This window comes from Mus musculus, chromosome 2, assembly GCF_000001635.26.
Source record: "Mus musculus strain C57BL/6J chromosome 2, GRCm38.p6 C57BL/6J".
Classification (NCBI taxonomy): Eukaryota; Metazoa; Chordata; class Mammalia; order Rodentia; family Muridae; genus Mus; species Mus musculus.
Genome location: NC_000068.7, coordinates 151,334,142 through 151,347,752, shown reverse-complemented (window position 1 = coordinate 151,347,752; position 13,611 = coordinate 151,334,142). Strand labels below are relative to the sequence as shown.

The following is a 13,611-nucleotide window of genomic DNA, read 5'->3' as shown; positions in this document are numbered from 1 at the left end:
GATCCACTTAGATTTGACCTTAGTACAAGGAGATAAGTATGGATTGATTCGCATTTTTCTACATGATAAAAACCCGTTGTGCCAGCACCAATTGTTGAAAATGCTGTCTTTCTTCCACTGGATGGTTTTAGCTCCCTTGTCGAAGATCAAGTGACCATAGGTGTGTGGGTTCATTTCTGGGTCTTCAATTCTATTCCATTGGTCTACTAGTCTGTCTCTATACCAGTACCATGCAGTTTTTATCACAATTGCTCTGTAGTAAAGCTTTAGGTCTGGTATGGTGATTCCGCCAGAAGTTCTTTTATCCTTGAGAAGAGTTTTTGCTATCCTAGGTTTTTTGTTATTCCAGACAAATTTGCAAATTGCTCCTTCCAATTCGTTGAAGAATTGAGTTGGAATTTTGATGGGGATTGCATTGAATCTGTAGATTGCTTTTGGCAAGATAGCCATTTTTACAATGTTGATCCTGCCAATCCATGAGCATGGGAGATCTTTCCATCTTCTGAGATCTTCCTTAATTTCTTTCTTCAGAGATTTGAAGTTTTTATCATACAGATCTTTCACTTCCTTAGTTAGAGTCACGCCAAGATATTTTATATTATTTGTGACTATTGAGAAGGGTGTTGTTTCCCTAATTTCTTTCTCAGCCTGTTTATTCTTTGTATAGAGAAAGGCCATTGACTTGTTTGAGTTTATTTTATATCCAGCTACTTCACCGAAGCTGTTTATCAGGTTTAGGAGTTCTCTGGTAGAATTTTTAGGGTCACTTATATATACTATCATATCATCTGCAAAAAGTGATATTTTGACTTCCTCTTTTCCAATTTGTATCCCCTTGATCTCCTTTTGTTGTCGAATTGCTCTGGCTAATACTTCAAGTACTATGTTGAAAAGGTAGGGAGAAAGTGGGCAGCCTTGTCTAGTCCCTGATTTTAGTGGGATTGCTTCCAGCTTCTCTCCATTTACTTTGATGTTGGCTACTGGTTTGCTGTAGATTGCTTTTATCATGTTTAGGTATGGGCCTTGAATTCCTGATCTTTCCAAAACTTTTATCATGAATGGGTGTTGGATCTTGTCAAATGCTTTTTCTGCATCTAACGAGATGATCATGTGGTTTTTGTCTTTGAGTTTGTTTATATAATGGATTACATTGATGGATTTTCCTATATTAAACCATCCCTGCATCCCTGGAATAAAACCTACTTGGTCAGGATGGATGATTGCTTTAATGTGTTCTTGGATTCGGTTAGCGAGAATTTTATTGAGGATTTTTGCATCGATATTCATAAGAGAAATTGGTCTGAAGTTCTCTATCTTTGTTGGGTCTTTCTGTGGTTTAGGTATCAGAGTAATAGTGGCTTCATAAAATGAGTTGGGTAGAGTACCTTCTACTTCTATTTTGTGAAATAGTTTGTGCAGAACTGGAATTAGATCTTCTTTGAAGGTCTGATAGAACTCTGCACTAAACCCATCTGGTCCTGGGCTTTTTTTGGTTGGGAGACTATTAATAACTGCTTCTATTTCTTTAGGTGATATGGGACTGTTTAGATGATCAACTTGATCCTGATTCAACTTTGGTACCTGGTATCTGTCCAGAAATTTGTCCATTTCGTCCAGGTTTTCCAGTTTTGTTGAGTATAGCCATTTGTAGAAGGATCTGATGGTGTTTTGGATTTCTTCAGGATCTGTTGTTATGTCTCCCTTTTCATTTCTGATTTTGTTAATTAGGATTTTGTCCCTGTGCCCTTTAGTGAGTCTAGCTAAGGGTTTATCTATCTTGTTGATTTTCTCAAAGAACCAACTCCTCGTTTGGTTAATTCTTTGAATAGTTCTTCTTGTTTCCACTTGGTTGATTTCACCCCTGAGTTTGATTATTTCCTGCCGTCTACTCCTCTTGGGTGAATTTGCTTCCTTTTTTTCTAGGGCTTTTAGTTGTGTTGTCAAGCTGCTAGTATGTGCTGTCTCCCGTTTCTTCCTGGAGGCACTCAGAGCTATGAGTTTCCCTCTTAGAAATGCTTTCATTGTGTCCCATAGGTTTGGGTACGTTGTGGCTTCATTTTCATTAAACTCTAAAAAGTCTTTAATTTCTTTCTTTATTCCTTCCTTGACCAAGGTATCATTGAGAAGGGTGTTATTCAGTTTCCACGTGAATGTTGGCTTTCCATTATTTATGTTGTTATTGAAGATCAGTCTTAGGCCATGGTGGTCTGATAGGATACATGGGACAATTTCTATATTTTTGTATCTATTGAGGCCTGTTTTGTGACCAATTATATGGTCAATTTTGGAGAAGGTCCCATGAGGTGCTGAGAAGAAGGTATATCCTTTTGTTTTAGGATAAAATGTTCTGTAGATATCTGACAGGTCCATTTGTTTCATAACTTCTGTTAGTTTCACTGTGTCCCTGTTTATTTTCTGTTTCCACGATCTGTCCTTTGAAGAAAGTGGTGTGTTGAAGTCTCCCACTATTATTGTGTGAGGTGCAATGTATGCTTTGAGCTTTACTAAAGTGTCTCTAATGAATGTGGCTGCCCTTTCATTTGGTGCGTAGATATTCAGAATTGAGAGTTCCTCTTGGAGGATTTTACGTTTGATGAGTATGAAGTGTCCCTCCTTGTCTTTTTTGATAACTTTGGGTTGGAAGTCGATTTTATCCGATATTAAAATGGCTACTCCAGCTTGTTTCTTCAGTCCATTTGCTTGGAAAATTGTTTTCCAGCCTTTCACTCTGAGGTAGTGTCTGTCTTTTTCCCTGAGATGGGTTTCCTGTAAGCAGCAGAATGTTGGGTCCTGTTTGTGTAGCCAGTCTGTAAGTCTATGTCTTTTTATTGGGGAATTGAGTCCATTGATATTAAGAGATATTAAGGAAAAGTAATTGTTGCTTCCTTTTATTTTTGTTGTTAGAGTTGGCATTCTGTTCTTGTGGCTGTCTTCTTTTTGGTTTGTTGAAGGATTACTTTCTTGGTTGTTCTAGGGCGTGATTTCTGTCCTTGTATTGCTTCTTTTCTGTTATTATCCTTTGAAGGGCTGGATTCGTGGAAAGATATTGTGTGAATTTGTTTTTGTCGTGGAATACTTTGGTTTCTCCATCTATGGTAATTGAGAGTTTGGCCGGGTATAGTAGCCTGGGCTGGCATTTGTGTTCTCTTAGTGTCTGTATAACATCTGTCCAGGCTCTTCTGGCTTTCATAGTCTCTGGTGAAAAGTCTGGAGTAATTCTGATAGGCCTTCCTTTATATGTTACTTGACCTTTCTCCCTTACTGCTTTTAATATTCTATCTTTATTTAGTGCATTTGTTGTTCTGATTATTATGTGTCGGGAGGAATTTCTTTTCTGGTCCAGTCTATTTGGAGTTCTGTAGGCTTCTTGTATGATCAAGGGCATCTCTTTTTTTATGTTTGGGAAGTTTTCTTCTATTATTTTGTTGAAGATATTAGCTGGCCCTTTAAGTTGAAAATCTTCATTCTCATCAATTCCTATTATCTGTAGGTTTGGTCTTCTCATTGTGTCCTGCATTACCTGGATATTTTGAGTTAGGATCCTTTTGCATTTTGTATTTTCTTTGACTGTTGTGTCGATGTTCTCTATGGAATCTTCTGCACCTGAGATTCTCTCTTCCATTTCTTGTATTCTGTTGCTGATGCTCGCATCTATGGTTCCAGATCTCTTTCCTAGGGTTTCTATCTCCAGCGTTGCCTCGCTTTGGGTTTTCTTTATTGTGTCTACTTCACCTTTTAGTTCTAATATGGTTTTGTTCATTTCCATCACCTGTTTGGATGTGTTTTCCTGTTTTTCTTTAATGATTTCTACCTGTTTGGCTGCGTTTTCCTGCTTTTCTTTAAGGGCCTGTAACTCTTTAGCAGTGCTCTCCTGTAATTCTTTAAGTGACTTATGAAAGTCCTTCTTGATGTCCTCTATCATCATCATGAGAAATGTTTTTAAATCTGTGTCTAGATTTTCGGTTGTGTTGGGGTGCCCAGGACTAGGTGGGGTGGGAGTGCTGCGTTCTGATGATGGTGAGTGGTCTTGATTTCTGTTAGTAGGATTCTTACGTTTGCCTTTCGCCATCTGGTAATCTCTGAAGCTAGCTGTTTTAGTTGTCACTGTTAAGAGCTTGTTCTTCAGGTGACTCTGTTAGCCTCTATAAGCAGACCTGGAGGGTAGCATTCTCCTTAGTTTCAGTGGGCAGAGTATTCTCTGCAGGCAAGCTCTCTTCTTGCAGGGCAGGTACCCAGATATCTGGTGTTCGAACCAGACTCCTGGCAGAAGTTGTGTTCCACTCACTAGAGGTCTTAGAATCCCGTGTGGAATCCTGTGTGGGCCCTTGCGGGTGTCAGGCGACTCAACTGGCAAGGTAGCCCGGGGCTCGAGTGGAGCGGAAGGGTTTGTGCCCCAGATCAAGCCCGGGTAGCCTGCTTCCCTATGTACCGCAGTCTCAGGTTCCACGCGATTGGATTGGGGCAGGCACTGTGTTCCACTCACCAGAGGTCTTAGGTTCCCGTGGGGAGTCCCGTGTGGGCCCTTGTGGGTGTTGGGCAAGACTCTGCTGGCAAGGTAGCCCGGGGCTCTAGCCGAGCAGAAGGGACTTGTGCCCCAGATCAGGCCCGGGTAGCCTGCTTCCCTATGTACCGCAGTCTCAGGTTCCTCGCGATTGGATTGGGGCAGGCGCTGTGTTCCACTCACCAGAGGTCTTAGGTTCCCGTGGGGAGTCCCGTGTGGGCCCTTGTGGGTGTTGGGCAAGACTCTGCTGGCAAGGTAGCCCGGGGCTCGAGCCGAGCAGAAGGGACTTGTGCCCCAGATCAGGCCCGGGTAGCCTGCTTCCCTATGTACCGCAGTCTCAGGTTCCTCGCGATTGGATTGGGGCAGGCGCTGTGTTCCACTCACCAGAGGTCTTAGGATCCCGTGGGGAGTCCCGTGTGGGCCCTTGTGGGTGTTGGGCAAGACTCTGCTGGCAAGGTAGCCCGGGGCTCGAGTCTTACGTAGATGATCTTGAATTGAACAAATTATCTGACTGCTAGCAAGGACTACATATTAGAGAGTAGTCCCACCCAAATGATTTAATTACTCATGACAAAAATATTCCCAATTCTCTAAGTGTCTCACCAAAGTGCTTGAAGCCAAATCCAGTATATTGATGTCTTACAGAAATAATTGCAGCCTAACTCTTTTTTAAATTTTTATTTTACTAGATATTTTCTCTATTTACATTTCAAACATTATCCCCCTTCCTGGTCTCCCTCCTAAATCCCCCAACCCCTATCACCCATCCTCTTCCCCTCCTCACCAACCCACCCATTCCTGCTTCCTGGCTCTGGCATTCCCCTACACTGGGGCATAGAGCCTTCACAGGACTTAGGGCCTCTAATCCCATTGATGACTGACTAGGCCAACCTCTGCTGCATATGTAGCTGGAGCCATGAATCCCACCATGCATACTCTTTGGTTGGTGGTTTAGTCTCTGGGAGCTCTGGGGTTAGTTCACATTGTTGTTTCTCCTATGGGGCTGTAAACCCCTTCAACTTCTTGGGACCTTTTTCTAGCAACTTCATTGGGAACCCTATGCTCAGTCCAGTGGATGGCTGTGAGCATCTCTCCTTCTGGATTTTTCAGGCACTGGCAGAGCCTCTCAGAAGACAGCTATATCAGGCTCCTGTCAGCTAGCACTTGTTGGCCTGCACAATAGTGTCTGAATTTGGTGGTTGTATATGGGATAGTTCCCCAGGTTGGGCCGTCTATGGATGGTCTTTCCTTCAGTCTCTGCTTCACACTGTCTCTGTAACTCCTTCTATTGGTATTTTGTTCCCTCTTCTAAGAAGGACCGAAGTATCCACACTTTGGTCTTCCTTCTTCTTGAGTTTCATGTGTTTTGCGAATTGTATCTTGGGTATTCAGAGTTTCTGGGCTAATATCCACTCATCAGTGAGTGCATATCATGTGAGTTCTTTTGTGATTGGGTTACCTCACTCAGGATGATATCCTCCAGAACCATCCATTTGCCTAAGAATTTCATAACTTCACTGGTTTTTTTATAACTGAGTAGTACTCCATTGTGTAAGTGTACCACATTTGTATCCATTCTCCTGTTGAGGAACATCTGGGTTCTTTCCAGGTTTTGGCTATTACAAATAAGACAGCCTAATTCTTAATGGTCACTAGTACTTCATTTTACATAGCTTGCCTCAGCGAGAAGAATTATGTACAATTTACTGCCTCAACATTCTGAACTCTGTTCAAATATGGCCCCACATGAATAACTCAAGATACAGACACATAGCTTCTTTTAAGTTCAAAGAGTGAGATATTCCGATTAGTTGCCCACCATGTGTCTGTAATTGACACATAGTATTTAAATTTTCATATTAATTCTAGTCTACTACATATTTTATTCTGGACCTTTAGGCTCACAGTTATCAGCATGACAACTTTTTAACTTATGTACTCACATTAATAATGCCTTTCCACTTTCTCGGGCTCCTACCTGCTTTCCTTCAGCTGAGTATATCCAATTCCCCTCAGGAAGGCATATCTAACAGTAACCAGCTCTGGTTTGTTATTAGACGCGTTCTCACGACCGGCCAGGAAGAACACCACAGACCAGAATCTTCTGCGGCAAAGCTTTATTCTTACATCTTCAGGAACAGAGTGCAAGAAGCAAGAGAGCAAGAAGCAAGAGAGAGAGAAAAGCAAGAGAGAGAGAAAAGCAAGAGAGAGAGAAAAACAAGAGAGAGAAGCAAGAGAGAGAGAAAAGCAAGAGAGAGAGAAAAGCAAGAGAGAGAGAAAAACAAGAGAGAGAAGCAAGAGAGAGAGAGAAAACGAAACCCCGTCCCTCTTAAGGAGCATTCTCCTTCGCCTCGGACGTGTCACTCCTTGATTGGCTGCAGCCCATCGGCCGAGTTGACGTCACGGGGAAGGCAGAGCACAAGTAGTCATAAGATACCCTTGGCACATGCGCAGATTATTTGTTTACCACTTAGAACACAGCTGTCAGCGCCATCTTGTAACGGCGAATGTGGGCGCGGCTCCCAACATCTCCCCCTATCCTTTTAATAAGAGCAAATAGGCCACCCATATTAATGAGAGTGGAGATAGAGGTCAAATCCCCAGTGTGTAGGTAAAGGAGCCATGTACAGGATTAGCTCTTAGGCTCACAGGCTTTTACCCAGAGCAACCCTGACCTGTTCCCGTGTCGTTTTGCCTGGGGGAAGGGAACTAGGACACTGAACCTTCATGAAAGATGACATGTCTCCCTAGAATAGGCTCATATATGCCGCAGAGCCTTTCCATTGCAGTGCTTAGCCTTGCAACTCTCTCGGGCTGCTGAAGCACACTCACTCTATCCCGTGCAATGAGTCTAGCCTCGTGAGATATAAGAGCTGAGTGGCCAGCGACCTATTGCCTAAGCATAGATATATCAGGGGAAGCTCCATGTTCTAGTCCTGCAAGCGCCTGGGCAATAACCACCTTGTCTCTCCTAGTTTGGGCCTTAAGCTTACAGACCAATCAAAGAAGCAACACTAATCCACAGCAAAGTGTATCTCCAAATAATATTAATCCCACCCATTTTTTAAAGAAAGAAAATGCTGAGGAGATCCAATTGGGTAATCCTTTGGTCAGCGACAGGTCCAAGCGCGTGGAGTTGACCTGAAGTCTCAATTCCCGAAGGATCTGTTCAAATTCAGCCATCCAATTCTGTAACATATACTGAAAAAGACTTTTTGACAAATTAGCTGTCCTAGTAAATTTAACATACTGAATGGAAATAACACACAATCCCGGAAACTTTTGTTCACATCCCTGCTGAGTTATTTGTCATAATACATCTAGTTGTATCTGGACCTGTCCAGACAGAGCCAAGGCTGTCTGAATTAAGGCCAAACCCAGTTCCTAGTTAGTGGTAAAAAAGCAGGAGAATACTTGAGCATTATACATCACCGTCATTGGGAGTGGGAATGTCGACATTATCCCCCAACGCTGCTCTCTCTTTATTATTGACGCCCTGGACATCACCAAGACGAGGGACATTAGTATTCCCTTGGTCAGTCTGGATTTTTCGGGTGAGTCTTTCTGGTATCCAAAATGGGTTGTTTTCATTCTGTGGGAAAACACAGATAGCTCCCCTGGATCTTATCAAGATAGGATCCGGGCCATACCATTTATTATCAAGGACATTTTTCCATTTAACCATCTCATTGGGCCTATCTGGCTCTGAACAATGACGTTCAGCCGCAGTATGGCCATGAGCATCAATATTTAAAAAATTGAGTGTAAAGAGTGCCAAAGACACCGACACTCTTGGTGCTCGGGGTACAGTCTCCTCAAAAGTTCCCCTCTTCTGTTTTATAAGATAGGCTTTGAGGGTGCGATGCGCACGCTCAACAATACCCTGTCCTTGAGGGTTGTATGGAAGTCCAGTCAGGTGGGTTACGTCCATCTGACGGCAGAACTGTTGGAATTTTTGAGACGTATAAGCTGGTCCATTATCAGTCTTAAGGAGTCTGGGTTTCCCCCAAGCACTCCATGCCTCAAGGCAATGTTGAATCACATGTGAGGCTTTTTCTCCGGTTAATGGAGAAGCAAACATGATGCCAGAACATGTGTCAATGGACACATGGAGATATTGAAGTTTTCCAAAGGAAGAAACATGTGTAACATCCATTTGCCAGACCTGTAGAGGTCGAATACCGCGTGGGTTAATTCCCACATGAGGAACTGGCAAGAACTCACAGCAGCTTTGACATTGAGTAACAATGTCACGGGCTTCTTTTCTTGTCAAGGAGAAACGACTGCGTAATGTTTCAGCCGTCACATGAAAATTGTTATGAAAATTTCTTGCAGCCTCTACCGGGGATGATAGGGCAGCAGCCACCACTTTAGTGGCCTTATCTGCCAAATCATTTCCCAGAGCCATGGGGCCAGGTAGGCCTGAATGGGCTCTAACATGAGTAATATAAACAGGAGATCTTCTAGATAACAAAACTAATTGTATCTGCTGAAAAATATTGGCAACTCTACTGGAAGGCTTAATCACTCCAGCCACTTCTAAAAGATTTACTGCATTAACCACATAATAGGAATCTGACACAATATTAAGGGGTTTTAAAAAGGTTTTTAAAACTTCTAAGACCACTAAACATTCTACCACTTGAGGTGAATTTTCATTATACTGTTTGGATACCACTTTACCATTAGCCACATAGGCACCTATGCCAGTTTTTGATCCATCAGTATATACCACAATCCCATTTTTAAGTGGGTTTCTTACTGTTATTTGTGGAAACACAACAGATTGATTTTGGGCAAACTGTAAGATTGGATGCTTTGGATAATGGTTATCTATTTTTCCTGAAAAGGAGGTAACTAAAACTGCCCAATCATTAGATGTGGCTGCCAAGGTTTGAACCTGTGCAGCGGTATAAGGTACAATTAAAAGATATGGACTTTGCCCAAAGTGGGTGATTGCTGCTTTTAGGCCTTTAAGGGCAAGCTGTGCAATTGCATCAGGATACCAATCTATTATTTTAGCTGGGGATACGTTTGGATGGATCCACAACAATGGCCCATTCTGCCACAAAACTGCAGTTGGCAATTGTGCTGTCTTAAAGACACACAAACTGAAAGGCTGCGAATCCTCAATACGTTGTAATTGTGCATTCTGTAAGGCTTTTTCCACTTTTTGTAAGGCCTGGTTAGCAGCTAGAGTAAGAGTCCTAGGGGAGGAGATATGAGGATCTCCTTCTAAAATACCAAACAAAGGCCTTAACTCAGCGGAAGGAATCTTTAAAAAAGGTCTGAGCCAATTAATATCTCCTAACAGCTTTTGAAAATCATTTAAGGTATGGAGGTGATCTCTTCTTATCTCTACCTTTTGGGGCACAATCTTATCTGGGGACACCACAGAGCCCAAGAATTGTCCTGTATCAGAAATTTGGACCTTTTCTGTGGCTATCTGTAAACCCCACTGACTTAAAGTTTTAAGTAGAAAAGGATATGCCTTTTGTAGCATGGTAAGGTCTTTATGGCACAGGAGGATGTCATCCATGTAAAGGAGCAAAATTAAAGAGGGGAATTGTTCCCTCACTGGCAAAAGAGCTTCTTGCACATAAAGTTGACACATAGTAGGACTATTGGACATTCCCTGTGGTAAGACCTTCCATTGATACCTCTTATCAGGTTCCATGTGATTAATAGAGGGGATGGTAAAGGCAAATCTGGGCCTATCTCTTGGACACAAAGGTATAGAAAAGAAACAATCTTTAATATCTATAATAATTAAATTCCAGCCACGTGGTAAGGCGGAAAGTACAGGGAGACCCCTCTGTACTGGGCCAAATAAGTTCATTTGCTCATTAATGGCTCTGAGGTCATGGAGCAGTCTCCACTTTCCTGACTTTTTCTTAATTACAAAAATTGGAGTATTCCAAGGTGAGGTAGAGGGTTCAATATGGCCTAATTTTAATTGTTCCTCTACCAGTTGAATCACAGCTTCTAGTTTTTCAGAGGATAGGTGCCATTGAGGAACCCACACTGGGTCCCCTGTTTTCCATGGTATGGGTCGTGCTGCCCCAATGGCCGCTAAGGAAAACCCAGACCCTGTCTGTCTTGGTTTCCATTAGGTGAGATGGGCTCTATCCTTCCCTGTTCTTGATGTCCTAACCCTTTTCCTTCTTTATAACCCATCTTTGCCATGATATTTTTTGCTTTAGTTGAATACCCTCCCGATGGGGCGTTTTCATTGGACAAAATAAGGCCCAGATGCTGCATAATATCCCTTCCCCAGAGGTTAACCGGGAGTGGGAGCACATAAGGTATGAATTTCCCTTGCTGTCCTTCAGAGGATTCCCACGTCAAGGCAACGGAGCTTATAGTGGGACATGATTGATATCCTAGGCCCTGTAATGAATGAGATGACTCTGTGGTGGGCCATGCTTTGGGCCACCAATGTGTAGAAATTATACTTTTATCTGCTCCGGTATCAAGGATGCCTTCAAACTCTTTTCCGTTGATCTTAAGGCGGAGCTTAGGTCTATCATTTAAAGATACAACCAAATAGGCAGAATCATTTCCTGAGGAGCCCATTTTCTTTATCTCAGGTCCTGCAGATTTCTCCCTGGTATTATCAGGGAGGAGCAGCAGCTGAGCTATCCTATCTCCTTTACTAATAGAAAAAACGCCCTTAGGGCTTGAGCACAGGACCTGTATTTCAGGGGAATGTTGACAATCCATAACTCCAGGGTGGACTACTAAGCCCTGCAAGGTGAGTGAACCCCGGCCGAGAATAAGGCCCATGGTTCCCGGGGGCAAGGATGGTATAGGCTCCACCGGCACCGGCTGAATACTCATTTGAGGCATTAATAGGAAGTCGGAGGCGGCACGCAGGTCCACCCTTGTGGGTCTTCCTGGGTCGCCTCTCTGACTGCTTCCTGGGTCCTGACAAACCGGTTCCCATATCTTTGAGGGCCCTGGGACCGAGGGCCCGATGACCCGTTTTTTGGCACATCAGTTGATTGACTATCAGGTGGGGGAAGAATTCTGCCCTTTATATCCCTCACAGAGCGACACTGGTCAGCTCTATGATAACCCTTGCCACACTTAGAGCAAAGAGTGAGAGTCCCTCCCTGTTTATCTGGAGCTCTGCAATCTTTCTTAAAATGCCCAGGCTTTCCGCAGTTAAAACATGTCCTCTGATTATTTCTGCCCATGGAGCGGTTTTGGGATTGAAGGATGGCAGCCGCTAAACCTGCATTGCTGAGAGGTCCCCCAAGCTCTCGACAGACCCTGAGCCAGTCTTGTAAGCCTTTGTTCTTTCTTGGGGCTATGGCCGCTCGGCACTCCTTTGTGGCTTGCTCATAGATTAGCTGTTCTATTAGAGGCGCAGCTTGCTCTGACTCTCCAAAAATACGCTCTGCTGCCTCTGTCATTCTGGCCACAAAATCTGAGAAGGATTCCTGAGGTCCCTGGATTATCTTTGTTAACTGACCAGTGGTTTCACCTGCTCGAGAGAGCGCCTTCCAGGCCCTAATAGCCGTGGAAGAAATCTGGGCATAAGCTCCCCAATGGTAGTTTGTCTGATCAGCAGAATAAGCTCCCTGACCCGTTAACAAGTCAAAAGTCCAATCTCTCTGCTCTGGAGTCAAAGCAGCTGCGTTTGCTCGGGCCTGCGCTTGTGCAGCTTCGTGCCAAAGCGCTTTCCATTCCATGTATTTGCCCATACTAGGGAGAGCGGCTTTTACAACCGTTTGCCAGTCAGCAGGAGTTAGTGCCATGCCAGCGAGCCTGTCTAACTGCACCAAGGTAAAATTAGCATTGGTTCCGTATTTACGAACCGACTCAGCAATTTCTTTAATTTGTAAGTATTCTACCGGAGCGTGGACACGCCCACCCTCGGCTCCTTCAAAGACTGGAAATGCCTGTTCTATTTTCCTTTGTTCCTCTCGGGGAATGAATGAGTCTGCGCACTGCCTCTCTGCGCACTGCCTCTCTGCGCATTGCTGACGCACTACGCAGGGCGGGGACTCCGCATAGGGCGGACCTTGAAGCCGACTGCCCTGAGGCCAATCAGCAAACTGGCCTTCGCCAGCCGCTTTTGGCTTTTTTCTTGACCAATTAGCTGGCTGGTAATGGGCTGCTTCTTCCTCCCAGTCTGTTTCCTCAGAGGAGGATTCTTCACCTGCTTCAGAGCTACTAAGAGCTGGCTCCCCGAGCCCATCCAGCGATGAGCACAGGCTCCTTTTCCTAGAGACCTCCGCTAATTGATCTTTCTTCTTTTCCCTTTTTCCTCTTTTTCTTCTAATCTCTCTCCAGGTATTCTTACCTGACCTAAACTTTTCCTCGGGTTCAAGACCCTTGGAAAGGCCTGTATACTTATTTTGTGTACCATATTTTCTCTTTGTTCCTACTCTCTCTCCCCACTTTACTTCTGATAGCTTGTCCTGAATTTCATCTAGAATCCGCCCTATCTTAACCACTTGATAACATGTGAAAAGGAACAAAAGGGCTCCTAACACCAGAAAAAATTCAAGGCCAAACATATTCCACTTTACTTCTGATAGACTGTCTTGAATTTCGTTAGAAAGTTCAAGGCCAGGCTTACCTCGTGAAGCTGTACTCACTGGTACTCTCGTTCCCCAGCTGAAAAGTTCTGAATTCATACAGTTGAATCCTTCTTAACAGTCTGCTTTACGGGAACCTTTATCACCGTCGTTCCCCAGCTGATGAGTTCTGAATTCGGCAGTTGAATCCTTCTCAACAGTCTGCTTTACGGGAACCTTTATCACCGTCGTTCCCCAGCTGATGAGTTCTGAATTCGGCAGTTGAATCCTTCTCAACAGTCTGTGTTACGGGAACCTTTATAAACGTGATCCGCAGTTCTGGTTCCGGAATGAGGGATCCTCCTTGCGCCAGTCCCGAGTTTTTTTCTCGTCCCGGAATTCGGCACCAATTGTTATTAGACGCGTTCTCACGACCGGCCAGGAAGAACACCACAGACCAGAATCTTCTGCGGCAAAGCTTTATTCTTACATCTTCAGGAACAGAGTGCAAGAAGCAAGAGAGCAAGAAGCAAGAGAGAGAGAAAAGCAAGAGAGAGAGAAAAGCAAGAGAGAGAGAAAAAC

General features: G+C 43.8%; 1 pseudogene; it reads right to left on the bottom strand.

Annotated features, from left to right (window-relative positions):
* Positions 1-8,128: 8,128 nt before the first annotated feature.
* Positions 8,129-12,444, bottom strand: Gm52499 (annotated as a pseudogene).
* Positions 12,445-13,611: the final 1,167 nt, after the last annotated feature.